Genomic DNA, 23,458 nt, shown 5'->3' with positions numbered 1-23,458 from the left:
CTGGTATCCTAATCAGATACATACTGAATTGGGGAGGTGTTGGCAGGGTACAAATAAATTTTATTAATATTTAATTAATTATTATTATTACACCCTTGGCTATTGCTTTGGAAGTATCAATTAGACTTACTTAAAGGATATTCAATATGTATCTGATTAGGATACCAGGAAATTAGAGTTTAGCAAAAGTATGATAGCTGGGACCCTACCTGTACACTGGTTGCGCAACTCACATCAGAGTTAATGAAGGGAAGTCTGCTTGGACTCCTCCCAGCTGCTGGGGCTGCTTTCTCCAAAGGGCATAAAGTGTTCTGGCGGCCAGGTAAGGTTTTTACAAGGCCCTAGTGCAAATACAGCGGCAGGAACTGGATTCCCTCCTTCCCCTCTTCTTGTGCTTTCCCCTGCCCACTTTCCAACAGTGGAGGAGCCGGGGCTCCAGGAGGGCAGGGCATGTGAGCCATAGACCCAGGCATGTAGCCGGGGGGGGGGGGGCTTGAGGGGCTTCAGCCCCCCCCCCCCCGAAATTCTCATGGTGGTTCGCGAAAAGACCTTACTGGTGCATTATTTTAACTGTCATGTTTATTCATATCATGATCTGATCACCATACTCAATATATCCCATATTCATGGGGGTATTGGGGTAATGATACAAAAGGTTTGCTAGGCTAGACCCTCTTTCACTCAGACTCAGCCCCCCCCCCCCGAAACTCAGCCTCCCCGAAACCCCCCCTGAGAAAAATTCAGCCCTCCTCCTGAAACGAAATCCTGGCTACGGGCCTGCATAGACCCCCTCCTCCTCCCGCCCTCGCAGCTGCATCTCTCACTTGTGCAACAAGCATAGGGTCCCAGCTATCATACTTTTGCCTAGAGTTCAAATCCCAGTTTGGCTATGGAAACTCACTGGATAGAGCTGGGCAAGTCAGAATCTCTCAACCCCAAAGGAAGGAAATAGCCCACACCCATCTGAACAAAGCTTGTAAAAGAAAACTCCATGATAGTGTCACATTAGTGCTGCCATACATTGGAAGACCCAAGCAGGAAGCAGAAGAGGAATATTTAGAAAGGCACTATGTGGTTAATGAGCCTTGACTGTTGTAGCATTATTAAAGGAGTCAACCTTCTGCAATCTGGTGCCATCTGAATGTGTTGGACTACAATTCCAATCATCCGCTGACATTATGTGCAATTGCCATGTTTGGTGGGGATATAACCCAAGACATCTTAATTGCACAAGCTCAGGAAGGCTGATGAGGTAATTCTTGAAGAATGTGCTGGGAAGCCAAGTATGTTAATGGAGTATCTATTACAAATTACATAGTACTTTAAACAATGCTTTTAACAAAACAATGCTCTTACGAGACACCAATTGACTTCAGACCCTTAATTATAATATGTATGTCAAGAAGTACTCTACATGCACTGTTCAGTGAGGTTAAAGAGATATTAAGGTAATCGCATTTGGCAATATAATAATTCTAAACATAGATCCCCAGATTCTCCAAGGCTTTGTTCACTGACTTGTTTCTATTTGACGGGCTCTGCATTGAAATTTGGGACTTCCCTTTGTAAAAACATTCTACATGATTTTTTTTCTCTGAAGAAAACGATGTTCTTTATGTTTTCTCCACCATGTTTAAGACAACTGGATAGTGAATTTGTGAAGAAATGTTCTGCACTGTGAATAGTTTTTGAAAATGGTTAAGTTTTCAGACTTTCTTGAAGAGGGAACAACATTGCTCGAATTGCTTCCTTCCATAATGAAATTAGTGAAGATTTACTTTGTATTTCTTAATGCCCTGTTTGCTATTCAACTGCAGTAAGGAATTTTTTCTTTCAGATAGGCTGTCACCATAAATTGCAATAAGCTGTTAATCATTTAATACGTTGTTATTGCTGTTGTTTGCTCCAGCTTTCAAAATAATGGGAACTATGTCCCTTCACTGAAGGGGCAGGAAACATTTGTTTTATTATTAGTTGCTAAAATGAGTTGTCTTCGACAGACCAACATATTGAAACTCTCCTGAAGCAGAGGGTGGCAAGAACAAAGTGTTTAACAGAGGGATATACTCCCCCTGGTATGTGAAGACAGGAGGTATGGGGACAGTAAAACATACCAACAACACTATGTAACAAAATTTGAAACATGTTCTGTTCCTGGCTTGAAAGAGGTATTTCCAGTTTAATTGTGTGAGACTTACTTTGAAAGTAGTTACTATATTCCAGAAACTTCATTCATGACTGCATGGAGCACCGTTACCTTCCTGCTGAAGCGGTACCTATTGATCTACTCATATTTGCATGTTTTCAAAATACTAGGGTAGCGGAAGCTGGGGCTAACAACAGGAGCTCACCCTGTCCATGAATTCAAATCAGCAAGTTCTGCAGCTTAGCGGTTTAACCGCTGCACCACCATTGCCTCTTATTTATGATAGAACCAATTAGGAAATGACATATATAAACCAGGAACAAAATCATGTCACATAGTAAAATACAAAGACAGAGTTGCCATATGAATTTACAATCAAACTGCCTCCCCGTGGAAATGATATCTATGGGTGCATGCGTCTACAGCGTAGGCTTAGCATAGTTTGATACTCCTGTTATGGCTCAGTGTCACGGAATCATGGGAAATTTAGTTTTACAAGGTCTTGTCTTCTCTGCCAAAGAGTGCTGATACATCTCCAAACCTCAATGCCCACAATTCCATAGCATTGAGCCATGGCCATTAAAGTGGTGTCAAACTACATTAATTCTAAAGTATAGATGCACCCTTGACAGGTATGTCTGGTGATCACACAAGCTAGGACTGTCTTGGTGTCTGCCCCAAGTTCTGCAACTTCTTTCCCAGGGATGCTAAAATGCTCCCCTCCTTATAATAAATGTTATAAACATAACTAGTGACATTTTTTTTATCTCAACAGGTTTTTAGAAGCTGATATTTTAAAGGTCTTTTAATAGGGTTGTTTTAGTGTGTCTTCAAGTCATTTCCCACTTACAGCGATCCTAAGGCAACCTATCATCGAGTTTTCTTGGCAAGATTTGTTCAGAGGGGTTTTGCCTTTGCCTTCCTCTGAGTCTGAGAGACTATGGCTCCATCCTGAAACTGCATTATATATTAGTATAGATGCGGTATGTGACTTTCTCAAGGGTTTCTATGGCTGAGCAGAGATTCAAACCCTGGTTCAACCTTTTGTATGCTTTATTAAAAAAAAAATTAATGTATTTATTTTCAGGTGCAAACTCCCTCAAGTCCTGGTTTTGGTAGAAAGGGAGAGTACTAAGAAACAACATGGAATTCCCAGACATGGGTGCTGCTTTCATTGACATGGTGGTACTTTAGTCAAATCACAAGAAGCTGCCACCTTTACCAAGAATCCAGAAGTCATTTTAAGGCCTGTTCCAGGATGTTGCTGTATGGGTATATTTTGCTGGATCTTGGGAAAGTATATATGAAAAAGGCAAACCTGATCATTAGTCATTTTATTATCACTATTTGGTAGTACTAGTGTACCGGAGCAGAGATGGAGGCATTAAGAACGATAAATACCTCCCCCATCACTATAATATGCCCATCAGTTTCATACTCTGAGAAAGTGACTAACAAAGTGAGTATTATTACAGCTTGGCACTAGCTTTTGCTGGGAAAACTGATGTAATTGCTTTATTGTACAATGAAGTCACTTTGGGTTACATTTCCAGTTGTTAGTGCTACCGTAAAACACTAGAGTTTGAATATCATTTATCAAAAAAAAAAATTGGACCAAAAGTATTCTGAATTTTGGACATTTTTCCAATTTTGGATTACCTGTAATTTGCATGTTCTTTCATAATGAGATACCTTGGAGATGGGCCTCAAATCAAAATACAAAAAAGGTTCCATGTACACCATATACACCTTACTTACATAGCATGAAGATAATTTTAAGCACAATGTTTATAATTACTTTGTGCAAGAAACAAAGTTAGTATATAGTGAACCATCAGAAAGCAAACTGTCACTATCTCAATTACTCGTGTGGACAATTTTGGAACATTTTGGGTTTCATAATCCCCGATAAAAGATGTTCAACGTCTACATAATTCTATTCAATCAGCATTTCCCATATTGAACTCTTGCTTTGTAGAGCAAGGGTGGGGAAGGAACAATGGACAACAATACGCTGGATACTATTTTAGAGTCTGTTTTGTTAATGACATTGTTTCTTATAATGAAAGCATTCCAGCCAGAAATCCATAATGCATATGAGGTTGTATCAGAATGACAATTTTTAATTAAAGCACTTAGGCGATTAATGCTTTAAAAATTGGCTTCAGTTTTCAATACATTTTCTTCCTAGTATTCTTAATATACCTATTCATAATTAATTATTGTTTTCTTCACTCAGTGACAGTACTTGGCTTATAAGGTATGCAAGGAAAGATATGAGTAAAAGGCAAGGATAGGTGCAGGTACCTGGAACTGCACAAGCGTTGGATCATTGCAAACACTTGAAAAACTGTTTGAAGTACAGCACTTAGTTCCAGGCATGCAAAGCATTACATTAGTTCAGGTGCATAATATAATTGGGAACACATACACATTAACGCAACGATCAGCCTTTTCAAAGTGTGTAGCTGAAGAAAAGGATGAAACAGGCTGAAAACATGCTCCAGTCAAAACAAAATGGAGAAATAGCTCACCCCTTCTACTAGAAATTTTAGTAGAAGAAAATCAACCCAGAAAATTTGAGTCAGGTTATCCACAGGTCAATGTGAATACTTTATCTTAACTCACACACACACACACACACACACACACACACATATATATATATATATATATATGAACCAATCTCTTCGAAGAATAGAGTGACGAATGGCAAAAAGCTTAGTCTATCCTGGAAGGACCTAATAGAAGTAGTGATCCCTTCTACTGTTTTCAATGTGACACTGCTTCTTGCCTTTTGAATGCCTAGGCATAGAAATGGTGGTGGTGGCCAGTGGCAGCCAGTCTTCTGAGTCTGAATTTGTGCGTTGCCTTCTGTGTGGAATTACCCTTGAGCTTTCGTTGAGTCATATAAAAATCCATAATTTTGGCTCCCAAACCTGCTCTTGACACTTAAGATTTCAACTTATGCATAAGTATATACAATAGATTGAACTCATGCTTGTGAAATTGTTTTTGTGGTCATTTGTTGTGTTGAAAACAATCTACTCTACAAACTACTCTCACCAAGACTACATGCGTGTACACAAGCCACACTTAAGCCTGGCTGAACATTGTGCAAGTGATATGCATACAGAACTCTGCCATAGGTCACATGTCATCAAGTCCAAGACTCACTATTCATCTATGATAGCCCTTTTCAATTGACCCATTAGTGGTGGATAGTGGGGGAGTGGGAGGGGAAAACAGCTGGCACTTCTGGAAAACTTAATACATGACTACATCAGCACATATCAGGATATGGGAATATATGTTTCTTTAATCCTTCCTCTCTTCACCAGCAATGAAGAGGCATCTCATACAGTGCTCTTTCAACAGAGGAGGTTTGGAAACTGCGGAGGAAAGAAAATAATGCCAAATTCCACAATGATCAAAACAATGCACATACAAGTGTAAAGTGGATTTATACTTAGATGACACTAACAGGATGCCTGCCAAGTATATTTTATAAAAGTATGTAGTTACATGGTTAATGAAGTGGGAGGAGACCTCATTCTGCCTTCCCTCATAATTATATATTCTCATCTACCTATCATCACAGGTAAACAAACCCACCTCAGCTCCACCTTTCTCTTCCAGTCTCTCTTCTCTTATCCTATCAATTCTCATCTTCCCACCTTCTGAAGTAGTAGTGGGAAAATTAAGAAGGTGAAGCAGGGATCACTAGATGAACAGAGATTCCATGTATTGTATTAGGTGATGTACAATTGTTTAGAGCCTGGTACATCTCAGTGCAATAAAATAAAATAACAGGCATGAATGTGGAAACAGAGATGTGTGACTCTCCTTTCACAAGGTCATGTGGTTTTTATTCACAATTGTCTAGTTGTCCACTTTCTGCCCCGTTCACTGAGAGATTCAGAATAGGATATTCATGTCCACTACATAAGTTGTCTTAAATCTCAAAATGTATTATTCTGCCCTTTTCCAGTAAAGAACTGATGTTAGCATGTGCAGCACTCTGAAGACTTGTGTAAGCCCAAGCTTATTCAGAGCACAGTTTTTCATCAAATGCTTTTCCTGAAGTCAAAAGACAGACAGATGGATAGACAGACACCCACATGCCTACATCACAGGACTGGAGAAGGGGAGAGATTGCAGATAATCCAGTCAAAGAGGAATGAAACACATAATGTATTGGCCAAGGACTTATTGGATCAAGCTGATGGAACATAACATAGCAACTGTGCAATTCCACGCCCTCCTGCCACTTCATCAACTGTCTACGTTTGTTCCTGTTTCTTTTGCAGCCTGGCTGCTTCTTTGTCATCTGAATCACATCCCTGTTCCTCTGTACCAGGCAGTCAACAGCAACAGTAGTGGCTCCCAAAGCATAACAGATGCTCCTGTGGGCCTGGATGTCATGCAAGGAGAAAGGGAATTTCTTTGATTTCATCCAAAATGGATGGAACTGAACCACCTGACATATTTTAATTCAATTATTTCTTAATGGCCCCTCACCACCATAATCCCCTCCCCTCAAGCCACTGCTTTTATATATCATCTGTTCAAAATGTGAGGGATAGAAGATATGTATAAGCATAAAAATAACAGTAGGTACAAAAAGTTAATGTATGGTAGATTGTATTGAGTATTATATGTCTGCTGTAAACAATGTATAACAAATGTATTGAATTATGATAAAATAAATAAAAATATTTTAACAAATACTTTATTAATGGTAATCTCTTTTTGAAATTCATTTGAATGGCCTTTTCTTTAAGATCACTTGCTGAGTATCCTGGGAGATTTTCTGATTTGCATGGATGAAGGGGTAAGAAAGAGGATGCTCTGCCACCGACTCCCCATCCCAAAACAGGCAGTCTCAGTGCTTGTGGCCTCCCTCCCCCATTGTTTGGATGTTGGTGGCAGTAGCAGGAGAGGAGGACCACTTGCCATCTACCCTCTATCCTCCACTTCCTGTTGTCCTCATCACCCTTCTTATTCCATCTTAGCTTGCTGACACACCACTTCCCACCTCCCCTTCAGTCCATCCCATTGCCGTGGTCTGTGCTTCCTTCTAAGGAGTATGTGACCACCATTGCTACCGCATCCCTTTCCCAGCCCAGCCAATAGCCCTGCCAAATGCAAAAGGCTGCAGAAGACAAACACTGTGTGCACAGTGGGAGATGGGCAGCTGTGAGGGCATCTTGAGACAACCCACCAGCACTCACCCACTGATCAACCCACCAGCACTCACCCACTTAGTAGCACCATTGATACGCATCACTGGTGAATGAACAATGGATGTCAATTTTAGACTGAAGTCCTAGCCAAGCCTATTCAAGTTTCTTCCACTGAACTCAGTGGGACTTTCTTCTCAACAGATATTATAACATTGTACTGGCAGTTCCTATTAATACTTCATTTTGTACTTGGCAAGTCAAACCATATTTCAATGTTTCCGTAATATGCTTATTTTGGCTGAATGTTTCAAAGGCCCCTGGAGTTAGGAAGTTGAACAAGATATTGTTATTTTTTATGTGGGATGTGTGTACATTTTGTAATAAAAACAACTCCTATTATACTAAGTGTGGTATAGTTATATAAACTGTTCCATTTTAATCTCTCTTTTTTTTTGCTTAAATATGTGTCACAATGACTGACAAGATGAAGAGATGCTGTCTGTGTTTCATGATTTTATCTCTTTATTAAATAGCTTTTTCAAACCAAGAGAAAAGAATGATAATTACATCTTGAAATCAAATACCAGATATTGTGAATTTTAATCAATGATAATTTCTTTTCTGTCCATCGGTCTCATTATTTTATTGAAATGTTCAAAAGTAATATATTTACTTTCTGACCTATTATCACTGTCATCTCCTAGTTCACCTCAGTTATTTTCATCTTGAGAATTATATTACCGGACTGAGAGAAAGTGATACAGCACAATGGTGACAAAAAGGGATTTCATAATTATTGCACTGACCTCTACAAGAATGGATTTTAAGTTATCCAGCTTTCTTCCCCCCCCCCCTTTTTTTTTTAAAGGTGATGATATAAATCCTAACTTCCAGGAATCTGTCCTGTTAAACAAGTGAGAACAAGCCTCCATGGCTACAGGGAATAATAACTGTATTCAGGGACAACATAAAATGGCTCTTCTTGAATTCATCTTCCTCTCTAAGCATGACCTGGACTAGCAATGAACATTTGAAAAAGGTCCCAGCATAAAAATATAAATGTATATGTTAGTCTGACATACTGTGTGATACTATGTAAATGGTTAACAACAATGATGAATATTCTTACTGAAGATTCAGATATACTAAGTTATGCTTGGATTATTCATAAAAAATGAGAGTTTGATTAAATATTAAAACTGCAGAATATTGAGCTTTATATCTGTCACATATAAAATGATGGATATGCATATGCATACACACTATGCATTACTGAGTACAATTTGCACATTGTTTTATGCTTTGACAAGCTGCTCAGAGACTGTGAGGATACTGGTTTGTAAGATGATAACAACATTTATTGCCAGAGGTCTAGATTCTGTCAAACTCTACAGCTTTACCATTATCAATATAGTTCTACTGCAGAGTTTATTTGTGGCTGAAGACAAGTGATGCTGGACATAGCTAAAATGTAGCTGGACAAGTAGTAAGTAGTCTCTTCACTCCTTCACTTTTTGGGAGTCCACCTACACCTAAATCCAGGACCATTACAGAGCATTAATACTTCAGACCATCCCTGGATTTTGTGGAGGTGCTTACATGCTCCACTTCTGATACAGTGACAGAAATAGAATTCCAACCATTCAGTTGGGCTGAACCTGGTTTGGCCTTGCTGGACAGTCATCCTTAACTTTGCTGTTATTTGGTAGTATGGCAGTGGATAAGGGGTACCGGAGAGATCTTGGCCATCACAACTCCCCTCCTTTCCCCAGGTCATGTGGTCACCTTTGCTGATGCTAGTACAGGTGTCCAGTGATGCCCAGGGAGCTCTTTGGAGATCCAAGGTGACTGTGATGTCAAAGTACACTGGCATTGCTAAATAACCACCCCCTTCTCTGTACTGTTACCAAACAAATGGTCCAACTGATCACATTAATCCTGAAGTGCAAGTGCTCTGGAATTTGGGCAAAGTTCCAGAGCAGGTTTGTGACCCATGCAGAGATATCCTCAGATGTAAGGAAAATATTCTCTAGGTGCAATTCAACTATATTAAGTTAAACAGATATGCTTCAAAGAAGATTAGCACCATATGTTTAATGATTTATGTGGATGAGTGAGCCATAAGAGTTTCCATTTCACTTCTTGTATCCAAACACTTTACAGAAACAACACCAATCATAATCCTTTATATTTTTTACATACCTGTAGGACTTTAATAATGATAATGTTCCTTTACTTTCATGTAGACCTGTTACTCACATGAGAAGAAGGCAGTACTATATGGTCAATTACTCTAGCAAAATGTAGGACTAGACTGAAACTTTTACAACTCCAGGAGCAGGCTGCCTTTCTCAGAGTCCAATGCTCATTGTTTTAAACCTCTGATGCTATCAAATCCAATTATTGCAGAGTCTTGTTCAGAATGAGACCAGAATTTGTTTGCTTAGCAGTTCTTGGGAAAGTTTAGTAGTTATAAAGGGTTGTACCTAACTTGGATACAAGGCAACATTTTACGTTCCAGACTATGGTGTGTGGGAGAAATGAATGTCTTTGAAAGGATACCATACAATGATTAAAGACACATCAAAGAAAAAGTAGTGCAACTGTTGAAAAAATAACCCAACCACTCGTTCTGTTTCTCTGAACTTTTGAAAACAACAAGAGTCAGCCTCTCCAGGATACTTGACCAGTCCTTCTAATGTCAAGTGAAGACCATTTACTGACAAGCATAAAAGCATACAGCTACGATGACATTTCAGATTTCACAGTGGGGGCAACATTTAGCAAAAGGTTCTTATGTGAAAAAGAAAAGTATTTTTGGTTTGGTGGAATGATTGCCATTATTACATTATCCATTAAAATCAATGGGAGGTTCCCCATTAGCTTCAGTGGGAGGTGGATTGTACCTTGTACTAAGAGGCCCTATAGGGTCCCTAGTACAATAGCATTATTCATATAGGACAAATGAACACCTTCATGGAAAACTGCCAAGCAGCTTTGTCTTCTGAAATTATGAAGAGCAAGTTAAGAAGATGGAACTCAAGATTTGCCATTGCCTAAAATTCAATGTACTTGAAGAACAAGAGAAAGCAAAAAAAAAGTAGTTACAAAAATGACTTACTCACATGTTTCATTCAGGCAGTTTCCTACTCAGGTGTAGTACTAAATCAATAGTGGCAATGGAGGCACACACATAAGTACACAGATCTTTGTGTCTGAAGGAATATGAGTACAGGGTTCCTATGATGACGAACCTAGTCTAAGAAGGATTCCTAGTCCTGTGAGCTTTGTGATCACATTCAGCCAAACACAATTGAAGAAATTTCCTTACATCCTCATGTTCAATATATGTAAAGGTTTAAGTTAGTGCTGAGGGTGTGGAAATGTTCTGAGAGAGGGTTATTTCCATCAGCCACTTAGAATCACAGCATAACTGAATTTGTCTTTGAATCATTGTCCTACAGCCAAGCAGATTTTGCTACAGGACTGTGCTACAAAACCAAGCAAGAAATAGGGTGATGTTCTCACCCCGATATTACACATGAAGCAGCTGTGGGAGATAATATATAGCAATAGTGAATAATATATTGGGGAAAACAAAGCAGCCTGGAAAAAGAAAGCAAAGAAGAGGTGAAAAGGTAGGAGTGATAGACGGTTGTCTTCTTTTTATTGGATATTTCAAGTGTAAGGAATCAGGAAAGAGAAATAAGAAAGAAGTAAAGAAAGAAAAGGGAAGGGAAAGTATAGAGTTGGCTAGGTATAGACATTGAATAAGCCGAACATCTTTCCAGAAGCACATTTGCTTGAAGTCAACATCTATAAAATACACCTTCATGCACAGCTGAAGCAGTATTATGTTCTGAACACTGAACAATAGATGGCTAACATTTATTGTTCCAAGAAAATGGTCTTCAAGAAACTTTCTCCTCCACTTCTGGAAAACTCTACTGAAAAAATAGTTCATTTCAGCACATGAAGCTGGCAAGTAGGAAGTCACACATCTGCATTATATCCTAAACCTATGTATCTTTTTTCTGACGTTACACTATGAGATGCTATGTTTTAATGTCATGCACACAAATGTTAATATTAGGGTTGTGCATGGATCCATTTTTCAAAATGGGCGCTGGCTGTTTTGACTGTTTTGACCAGCCATAACAGCACAGGCACTGCTGCCATTTTTCCCTGTCTGCAACAGACCATGTGACTGCCAAAAATGACTGCGTTCTGTTTCTTTCGGCTACACGTGGAATGCAGAGAGGCAACCACATGCACACAAGGTTTCCCTGAGAACCCTGCCTGTTGATCCAATCAGAACAAAAGAAAGCCATGATGTGTCTTTTAGCAAAGCTGGGTTTCTATTTTTCTGTTGTGAGCAGGCTTTTGAGAGAGACAGATCGGTGATCTAAATTATCAGTGCCACTTGCAGCTCTGCATGACTTGGCTTGATTTTTTACTCAAATAGCAACAAATAAGCATTTAATTGCTACACACTTAAGAAACTGCCACTGATGTCGCTTTTCACATGAGGCAAGCTTAAAATGTGGGGTAGAGGTATCTTGCCAGGTCTAAAAACATCATAAAACGAGGAGGTAATTTATATATTTTAAAGTTTATCCCTTATTTCCGTGGCTCCCACTGAAAAAAGTATTTTAAAAGGTGCCTTAATTCACCTTCATTGAAAGGGCGCTGAGGACAAACGATGCCAGAAAAGGTGGTTTCTTAAGTCTGCTGACTTTAGCTCAGGTCTTACTGAAGGATATAGAATCATAGAATCATAGAATCAAAGAGTTGGAAGAGACCTCATGGGCCATCCAGTCCAACCCCCTGCCAAGAAGCAGGAATATTGCATTCAAATCACCCCTGACAAATGGCCATCCAACCTCTGCTTAAAAGCTTCCAAAGAAGGAGCCTCCACCACACTCCGGGGCAGAGAGTTCCACTGCTGAATGGCTCTCACAGTCAGGAAGTTCTTCCTAATGTTCAGATGGAATCTCCCCTCTTATAGTTTGAAGCCATTGTTCCGCGTCCTAGTCTCCAAGGAAACAGAAAACAAGCTTGCTCCCTCCTCCCTGTGGCTCCCTCTCACATATTTATACATGGCTATCATATCTCCTCTCAGCCTTCTCTTCTTCAGGTTAAACATGCCCAGTTCCCTAAGCCGCTCCTCATAGGGCTTGTTCTCCAGACCCTTGATCATTTTAGTCGCCCTCCTCTGGACACATTCCAGCTTGTCAATAATACAATATAATACAATACAATTCTTTATTGATTAGTCAATTTTGACCATATCAAAACAAATATGAATACAAGGCCTCATGGCCTACTGGCCTGTCGACCCACTCCTAAATAATTGAGCAACTACAAGATAAAAAAAATTAATAGATTAGAAATTGTTTAATTCTTTAAAATAGGGTTGGGGTGGGGGGCATGGGTAGGTAAAACTAGTGGCGTGTCCATATTAAGCAAGGCTACTCCACTATTGAAGGATATAAAGAGAAAAGATCCTAGAAAGGGTGGTTTCTTAAGCCTGATGCCTTTAACCCAGATCTTATTGAAGGATATAAGGAAAAACAATCCTAGAAAGGTTGGGTTTTTAAGACTGCTGCCTTAAAAATGAGAAAAGGGGAGCCTTGTAAGTTTCCCATTACCACCAATGGGCCGGATCTTCCTGGATCTTTCAACTGCCAGATCAAAAAACTGATTTTTTTTCCTGACTGAATTCAGGAGACTCCCGAAAAATGGATCTGAGGCTCCACCAAAATCCAGATACCAAAAACAGATTAGGGTTTAATCGAATTGCACCCCTAGTTAATATAATTATATTATATTATATTATATAACAGACTAAAAAGAGATACACAAATAGCTTTGTCTGTGTTACCAGCAAGCTTCTTTGAGAAGAGTATTAATGCAAATGGGTTAATTCTTCACTTGGCTGCCATCAAGCTTTCTTGTCATGATTTTTTCTTTTGAACATTGGTTTGATTCTTATCTGGAAGTACTTGGGGTTGTCTGGCCTAAATCAAATGTAGGTATGAAAGCCATAGGGAGTTATTTAAACTTAATACTAGAAAGAGGCCATGTCCCTTTAACCCAGATTAACAATTGCTGTGTATGTGCACGTGTGTTGTCTATTCTTCTGCTGAGACAAGGTTCTTCGTACTTGAGAAAACCTGTTGGATAGAGTAGCAGTGCCCAAGAAAACCTGGTAGGTTTTCCAGATATCCTCCAGAGCCATCTTCTGGGGTTGCCATCAGAAAGTACCAGAACCACTGCAAAATAATACAAATTTTGTTCCAAAGTGGCAGTATAGAAAAGTATTATGATAATTGGTATCCAAGAGTGATAAGAGATGAAGTAAAACCAACAGAGACACATTCAGTTGCAAATATGATTCACAGTTTAAGTCAGCATCCAAGCATCATCTGGCTGTGATCAGCTGACAGATTGTCTCCCATTGTCAATTATATCTTTTTCAGGTCATGCAATACATTTTGGTATATAAACAAGATACTGGAGATCTGTGACGAGAGTGCCTAGGTCTTTTTTTAAAAAAACCCATTTTCTACATTGGATTTTTAAACTTCCCCCTCCCCATCCTTGCAAATACAACACACATATCCCAGGAAAAACATAAGAAATCAGAACAATCCCAACAGACCTTGTTTCCCCTTCTGTCATCTGTTTAAAGCAGTTCTATGTCAGCTTCATTGGCTGCCTGAGAAAATATTCCAAATTTGCCTTTGCAGTCTGCCAGACTGCATTGTCAGCTGGGACCAACACCTTGGCCCTCCTAATCAGATTGTGACTGTGATGGGAAATGGAAGGAGAAAAAAAACTCACCAAGCAAACACAAAATACATGAGCAAAAGCAAGCTATTGCTGACAACTGCTGCTGATAAATATAGCTCTTGGGTCAAGCAGTCAACACCGGTATGACACTATCCCACATATTATCCTGATCTGGTTTGTCAAAATAATCCCTGTTAGATGGGCACCAGAAATGCAAACTGATGCCAGCATTTCTGAAGGGTATCAATGCTGCACACTTAATCAAAGTTTTCCACTTTGAGCACTAGTGAGAGAACAGCAAAGAAATCTTATATTCAAATCTCTTGTGGCCAAAGATATGGCAGAGGCGTGCTCAGTTGAAGAAGAATGCAAAATTAGACAACATAAAGGGTGGGAAGAGTCCTATATAAATTCCTTTGAAAATTCTGTCATTGCCCACCAATTGGAAACTAGAGGTGAAAGAATGCTTGCAGATTTTCTCATCCTTATTGAAGAAAATACATTTCCTGACAATTTTTTTTCAGATTTTAGAAGTTATGTGTATGAAAAATATATTCAATGGGGAAAAAATCAAATCCCACCTCCCTCCCCCCCAAATCTTGTTTATTTTGAAATACACATAGACATAGAAAACAAAATACATTGTCTGACATCCTTTTGACTTTTGCTGTGCTGTACAATTTTTAATCTTCCTTTAAATTTTTTTAAATACCTATATTTTTGTTGTTGTTTAATGCTGTTTAATCTTAATTTCTAGGCTTTAACTGTAAGTGATTTATTATATTGTATACCTTTTTGGAATCCATCTTGATTCCTAGTCCTTATGTTTTTTTAACAGTTTATTTTAATGTACGGATATGTTACAATTTCTCTGATTTTCTACTGATTTTAATGCATGATGTATATTGTATTTGTATGTTTATATTTGTTATGGCATTGAATTATTGTTAATCTGAAAGCTGATTTGAGTCCCCTTTGGGGTGAGATAGAGCAGGGTAAAATACAGTAAATAAATAAATAAATAAATAAATAAATAAATAAATAAGGTGGACATCCTTTTGGAAGAAGAAGAAGAAGAAGAAGAAGTTTATTTTTCTATCCCGCCTCCATCTCCCCAAGGAGACTCGGGGCAGCTTACATGTGGCCAAGCCCAGGTAACATACAGTTAAAAGCAAAATAACAGCAAATTACAATTTTAAATAGCACAAAACAGCATAACAATAATAAACAAGCATAAATAAAGAAGCATTTTGCTGTGGTGTATTATTTTTAATCTTCACTTTTTAAAAAATGCCTTTAATGGTGTTGTTGTTTAAGGCTGTTTAACCTTAATTTTGTAGGATTTAACTATAGGTGTTTTATTGTTTTGTATGCTTTTTTTGTAACACACCTTGAGTCCTAGTCTAGGACTCATTGCAACTCTTTCTCAGCATAGTATAGGGGTTTAAGCATTGGACCACAACTCTGGAGACCACATTTTGAATCCTCACCATAGAGCCATCCAGAAGACTTAAATTTCCTCGAGATGTGTTCTTTCAGGAGTTTCTTTATTCTGTTTTTCACTTTCATTTAGATCCTGTGCCTCTAACCCCAGTAAATGTGGAAGGCTGACTATATATACATTGCCCTGGACCTAGGTCCCAAGATGTTTCAATTAAAGAGGCACCTCAGCAGAGCTGACACTCACCACCTTGAAGCAGAAAGAAAAAGAGATTGAGTAATCTTTAAGGTGGAAGCAAATACATATGGGAGCTTCTCTGATCACATTGTGTGGATGCTTAGAAACATGGACACATTGAAGGGCATGCATTACAACAGGTGATTAAGCAAATGGAGAATGTTCTAAAAGACAATATGTAGATGATAAAGGCATGCAAGGAATCCATACTGTCCAGCTTACCTGTCTGAATATATCTGCCCCTCTGAATCACCTCCAAGATTAAGTTCATTTGGGGAGGCCCTGCTTTCAGTCCCGCCTTTTTTGCAGACATGACTAGTGGGGATGAGAGATAGGGCCTTCTCAATGGTGGCCCCTTGGCTGTGGAACTCCATGTCAGTGACATCAGATCAGCCCCCTCCCTCCTGGCCTTCAGAAGGAAAGTGAAAACATATAATCAAGTTTTTGGAGAACAGTGCAGTGCAATAACAGATATGGAATATGTACAGTGACTATGGAATGGACGTGGACCAGCATTATGGATGAATGTAATGTTTTTAAATGTTTAATATGTATTAATTTTAATGTTAATGTTTATTGGAACTGTATATTGCTCTAAGGCATTGAAGAATTGCCTATATGTAAGCCACCTTGAGTCCCCTTTCGGTGTTGAGAAAGGCAGGGTATAACTAGAGTAAATAAATAAGTAATCAATAAAGCCTCATTATTCTATTAGCAAATGGGAGGTGGAGGTGAGAAAATGCCTTTTTAATTTCCTTCTTTTTAAAGATAATGGTTTCCCATCTTCTTCTTCATAGTTATGATCTCTTTGCAATGTGTCAAAATATTTGTTTCAGCAAATTCTTTTTATTTCTGTGTAAGCTCAGAAAGACCAGTGAAAGTTTGCTGTCATCCCATGTGCAAAGCTCTTCTATAGTCTGGAGTGAGCTATTGTCACCAAAACATTGGTAGATGTCTAGAAATTCCGCAATGTCTAGACATTCAAGCAAAACTTACTGCACAATGTCAATTTGAGCTTCCTGGAACAAACTAGTAGTATGAGGAAATCTCTCTACATGTACTTGTCTATCTAAGCAAGCCTTGGTATATTATGAGAGGGATATGGACATGGATGACATGAGGAAGTTAGTCCATAAATCTTACAGAATGTATTTCAAAAGGCCTAGATTACACTGGCAAATCACCATCCACTTTTTTTATCAGAGGATGAATACTACATTACTAAATGTTTTATCGCTACACATAAAAAACAAATATGAGAAAAATTCTCTGTGAGAACCTGTGTGTGCTTCTGTGTGTATTACATTTTCTGTTTCATATCAAAATAATTAAATACAAGCAGCATTAAAATAATTTTAACAAAAGGGGGATTATCAAGTAGGTAATGTGTTTAAGGACATGGATGTTAGAAAATATCTCAATAATGTTAATCTGTTAAATAATCTTTCTGTACGATAAGACATTTCAAACATCATTTTCCAAAACCGAGGCTCACAGAGAAGTATTGTATCATGTGTACTTCCACTTGCAATGGTAAAGATGTCCATGTACTTGCAGCCTCACCAAGAAGAGCAATATGAGGTTATCTCAACAATAGTTTGACTCTCATTATAAGGAAAGTCATCTGAGTACAGAAATGTTTGCCCTTAGAAGATGGGCAAGTTTCTAAAAGATGTACCCGATTTGAGGTCAAATGTTTTTTTTCTTTTATATTGACTGAACAATATGCCAAAATATCCAATATTTTGGGGTGTGGGTCCTTCATAAAGGCTGAAAATTGTGCATTGTGTAATTTCTTTATGTGGACAATGTTAGTTTTTCAGACGAACCCACAGATAGATAACTAAAATCAGTATTTTCATTTGGTGTTTCAGGACAACACAACTAGAGTTGTGCACGGAATTTATTCCTACCATTTCTACCATTTCTTTCATGTCTTCTGGTTCTTCATGAAATGGGAAGCCACCTCTGTACACGAAAATCTGCTCAACATAAAAGGCTACTTTTGTCTACAGCTGAACTTGCCTCCTTGCCTTGGAAAGAGAGTGCATGTGTGTCGGGGCATGCAAGCAGGCCCAGAGCATGCCTTCAGCTGAATGCCTCTTACTCTAGAGTAGAAACAGCAGTTGCCAGGTAAGTAGAATGGAAGCCTTCTTAAAGCGTGCACCGGGAAGGGGAGCAAGTGTGTGGGAAGCCCCCCCCCCCCTTCCATAATGGCCTGATTTTTGGAGCCTCAAATTGAAAACACCCTCCTAATTTTGGGAGGCTCCCACAAAATGGATTGGGATCCCCAACAAAAGCTGGGACATGAAATGGGGCAAGTTTTGCCCTAAACACAACCACATTTTCATCTGATAGCTTAGGGCAGTGGTTCTCAACCTGGGGTCCCCAGATGTTTTTGGCCTTCAACTCCCAGAAATCCTAATAGCTGGTAAACTGGCTGGGATTTCTGGGAGTTGTAGGCCAAAAATATCTGGGGACCCCAGGTTGAGAACCACTGGCTTAGGGCAAGACAATAGCCAGGTTTGTAGTGGGGGGGGGGGGGGTTAGGGGTTCAACCCCCCCCCCCCCCCCAAATTTTTCAGGTTAAAAAATAAATAAACCTGATTTACTCATGAATTTTAACTGGTTAACCAAATCCCCATGCAAAGTCTATGAGACGCAAAAAAATAAGAGTCCCTCCTGAACTGCAAGCATTATCTCAAGCAAATATTGACAATTTATTCACATTGTCATTACTTGCAGCAATAGCCAATATAGCAAAGCAACCAAGTTGGTGGGGGGGGGGGGTGTTAAATGCTCTCATTAAGGAGGCCAGATTTGGTGGAGGTGGTTGACAGGCAGAGCTGCAGGCTATTGAAGTCTGCTCTGCCCTCTGCTGTGCTCTTTGCTTCAGCATGAGCTAGGAGGCAGGTTTCAACTCCCCCCCCCCAGAAATTTTCAACCCCCCCCCCCCCCACCCACCGAAATTTCAACCCTCCCTGAATTTTTTTTCTGGCTACGGCCCTGACAATAGCCATTTCAAACTGTCTATCCTACATGTCATGATACTGTATTTTGAGTCCCCCAGGGGTGAGAAAGGTGGTATATAAATATAGTAAATAAATAAATAAAACCCATTGACACAATACAAATGTGGTTACTGTACAGTTATGCTAAGGAAGATGAATTATAGAAGCAAAATAGCCTTCCTGTAAGTCAGGCGTGACAACCAAATGGAAGGACTCTTCTAAGTATGTGCTATATTTATCTACAACTGCCATAATACTTGACCATTGACCATTCTCGCTGTGTCTAATGCAGATAGGGAGTCTGACGTCAGCCAAGCTTGGAGGCTTATACATTTTCAACATCTGCTACTATAAGTGAAGTAGGTTCTGAATTATTATCACAGATAGTTCATTTTATCACAAGTTCAGAAGTTTTAATATTATATAAAGCAAGGCCAGAGTGTACAGACATGTTGATTCTCAGCAATGCTAGAGGGTGATATTCTTAAGAGTGCTATTACTATTTTCCTTGAATAATGATGGAGAACAGGAAACTTCTGTTCCTAAACTTGGTTTAATATCTTGTAACTTTCTTCAGGGGTGTCCTGACTATGATGAAGAGAAAAGGGAGGGGGAGAGACAGAGACTGCAAAGGACAAACTCTGAGTTGTGTCTCGCCCTTTCCAATTTGCTGCCTTCATGATTTGCATCATGGGTTTAACAGATAGCAAATGGTGACAGGTGAGTGAGTGGCACCTGTCAAAATGCTCTCCCTACGTCAAGATGGGAGCTAGGGAAAGATAGCACATTCTAATAAGTGGAAGGCGCCTAATATAAATCGTTGCTTCCTGTATCAAGGATACAAATGGTAAAGATAGTAAGTTCTGACAGGAAAATGACATCCATCAGCATTTTCTAGAAGCACTTTCCATATTTCAGACTGTAAAATGATACAATCGTCATCTTTCCCTGCTAGAAATAAGTGCAGGTTGGATGGCATTTTTTTCCAGTGATATACTACTTCCGTTTCCCACCAAACAGAATCCTGAGATTTCATTTTATTTAGTCTCTGCTCAGTGCAAAAGCAGAATGCTGGGGTTAGTTCTGCCTTGTGCCATTAGAATGACCCATTATCAGTGTCAAATTGTTTATATAGGTTTCCTTTTGAAAAAGATGAGGCAGTGTGAAGGATAGGGGCCACAGTGGCACAACGGGTTAAACTTGCTGACTGGAAGGTTGGTGGTTCGAATCCCTGGGATGGGGTGAGTTCCTGCTGTTAGCCCCAGCTCCTGCCAACCTAGCAATTTGAAAACATGTAAATGTGACTAGATTAATTGGTACCAGCTTGGTGGGAAGGTAAATGGCACTCCATGCAGTCATAGCAGCCACATGCCTAGGAGGTGTCTATGGACAACACAGGCTCTTCATCTTAGAAATGGAGATGAGCATCACCCCTCAGTGCTGGGAGGGGAAACCTTTACCTTTATCTGTGTTTCTTGTTTCTAGGCATTGAATGCTTGCCTTGTGTCTGTGTTTGCTGGAATCTGCCCTGAGTCCCCTTGGGGAGATAGGCTGGAATACAAATAAATTATTATTATTATTATTATTATTACTCCCAATTTTACTGCTGGGATTAGGAGAATTTCAACTGGCCCCCATTTTGATTTTTTAAATACTTTTTTTGAATCAAAACACAAATCAAAATGCAATTTATCTTTTTATATACCTCCAATTTTGTAGTACAGTTCTTCAAAGAAAACCAAAATTTGAAAACGCATTAAATACACAAATAAAATAAGAGAAATGTACACAAGTGTGAGATGTTAATTATGAATTTTACAAAACAGCACTAAAACTAAAATAAGCATATTAAGCAAAATTTGCATACAGAATGCATTTATTATGAGAAATGAACAAATGGATGTATACACAAGGCAACAAGTAAAGAAAATATTGCATTAATGTATTTGACTGGTAGCCGACATTTCTTCCCAAACCATGACTCATGGCAACTCATAAGAAGACTCAAGGAATGAGGAAAAAAGCACACATACATTATAATATTAAAACCTAGTTCAAGTAGAAGTCATTTAAACATGTATATAGTGCTCCTATTAATACCCAAACGCCACTCAAAATTATGTAAACCATATGTGGTCATTATTTTTAATGTTCTAATAGTAGCTTATTTTCTTCAGAATATGTTAAGCATCAGGAAAAAAAAACATTTTGGCATATTTTAAGGGCGAGCCATGATTTTTATAAGAAAATCCATAAAACACAAATTCATTTTCTTTTGAAACTTATTGAAACACTCAATTTTGCATCATATCTTTGTAGCATTATCCTCAGTGCCTCTTCCTTTCCTGAGCCCAGCTTGGACATCAGACATTGCTCCATATATGGTATTAAATGTCAGAAGAACGGGATTTTCTTCTCTCCCTCTCTTAATGCTGAATCTTCTAGTCCTAAAATCCTATTTCAACTGTTTCCTGGACGTCAAGAGCAGGACCTTAAAGTGCATGGAATTAAGGTTGTATGTGGTGGGACTACATCAGGAAAGGTCATTGGTTCTAGTACAGTGGTTCTCAACCTGGGGTCCCCAGATGTTTTTGGCCTTCCATTTCCAGAAATCCTAACAGCTGGTAAACTGGCTGGGATTTCTGGGAGTTGTAGGCCAAAAACATCTGGGGATCCCAGGTTGAGAACCACTGTTCTAGTAGGAGCAGGGAAATCCAGGGGAAGTACACTATTTATATCCTAATCTAATACTCCAGTGGTTTTCAACCTGTGGGTCCCCAGGTGTTTTGGCCTACAACTCAGAGAAATCCCAGCCAGTTTACCCGCTGTTAGGATTTCTGGGAGTTGAAGGCCAAAACATCTGGGGACCCACAGGTTGAGAACCACTGTAATGCTCCAACCTCATGCTCCCATGTTTTAAGCATTCTTCAGAGCAGGAATCTGGTTTGGCAATTTTCAATGAATGTTTGTTAAATAGACAGGATATTAATATATCAGACCATATGCAAACACCTTAGCAACAACACACAAATCAAGAGTGTTGCAGCAGTCAGTTGGGATTAGCTAAACTATGTTAGTGCTACTCATCTTCACCTATGTTCAAAGTGGTTTAAATCATAAAAATATACTGATTCTGTCAACATTTCAACATTTTAAATGTATATATATTTAATACAATACTGGGTGCCTATCTGTTTCAGGGAAGAATTCCTTAAGTCAAGTTATACATAGTTTGGGTCCAGACAAGTGTTTCCCAACCTTTGGTCTTCCAGGTGTTTGGGACTTTAACTCCCAGAAATCCCAGCTGTTAAGAATAATGAGAGCTGAAATCCAAAACACCTGGAAGACCAAAGGTTGGGAAACACTAGTCTGGACCCAAATGGTTCAGACTATTTCAAAAAATGTCTCATGAAGACACAAATGGTTGCTCTGAAGTTGTGGAATTTCTTTTCCTAAAAAACTGGGATGCTTCTCTCCATGTTGCCTTTCCAAAAACAGGTGAAGGCTTTTTTATTTAATGAGGCATTTAGTTTTTAGTATGTTGCAGTAGATAGAACTTGCAATGAGGTTGTAGTGTTTTTATTTCATTCTGTTGTAATGCTGCTTTAATGTTTTTAATGTTGCTTTTAACTTGTGTTAGTATCATAAGATGTAATTGTGTTTTGAGTTTTAAAATTCTACTATGTGTGGGTTTTTTTTTAAGATGCTATATGCGGTCTTTAATTGCATGATGAGAGAAAGGAAGGGTATAAAATAAAGAAATCTTTAAAACATCACAGTATTGAACATATTTTAAGAGAATGAAAAACTTTCTTTTTCTCCAACCAGGAGAATGAACACGTTATCATTACTTCACTTATGTATGTATGTTATTACCATTTCTTTCTTTTGCTAGCAACTAGGGTTGCATCTACACTATAGAATAATCTCAAACTGCATTAATTCTATGGGGATCAATCCTGCAGAACAACCTGAAGCATCTATATATATAAATCTGTTAGGTTGGTTCAACGGGACAGCAAAACTCCACAACCCCCCAACGAAACTTAACCAAAATTCCCATACCCATAACACAACCCACAAGGTACAAACATATCTATGCAAAATGAAAAACAACACAACAACACACTCACAAAACGGCAAAACAACAAAACTCAACCCCCCCAACGAAACTTAACCAAAATTCCCATGCCCATAACACAACCCACAAGGTACAAACATATCTACTCAAAATGAAAAACAACACAACAACACACTCACAAAAAGGCAAAACAACAAAACTAAAAAAACCCCCAATGAAACTTACCCAAATTTCCCATGCCCATAACACAACCCACAAGGTACAAACATATCTACTCAAAATGAAAAACAACACAACAACACACTCACAAAACGGCAAAACAACTGAGCATGCGCATTGGCGCCCAGCCGTAAGTTCCCTGGCGCGCGCAAACAGCCTTCCAGCCAACATTCCCTCTGCGGAAGCCATGCCCACTCCAAGCCCCACTGTGCCGCTTCACACAACCCCACGCTCCATCACTCCCCCGCCACTGCACACACACATGCAACCCCATGCTCCATCACTCCCCCCGCCGCCGCACACACACGTAACCCCACTCCCCTCGCCGCCGCACACACGCAC

This window comes from Anolis sagrei, chromosome 1, assembly GCF_037176765.1.
Source record: "Anolis sagrei isolate rAnoSag1 chromosome 1, rAnoSag1.mat, whole genome shotgun sequence".
NCBI lineage: Eukaryota > Metazoa > Chordata > Lepidosauria > Squamata > Dactyloidae > Anolis > Anolis sagrei.
Note: the sequence above shows the minus strand (reverse complement) of the source record.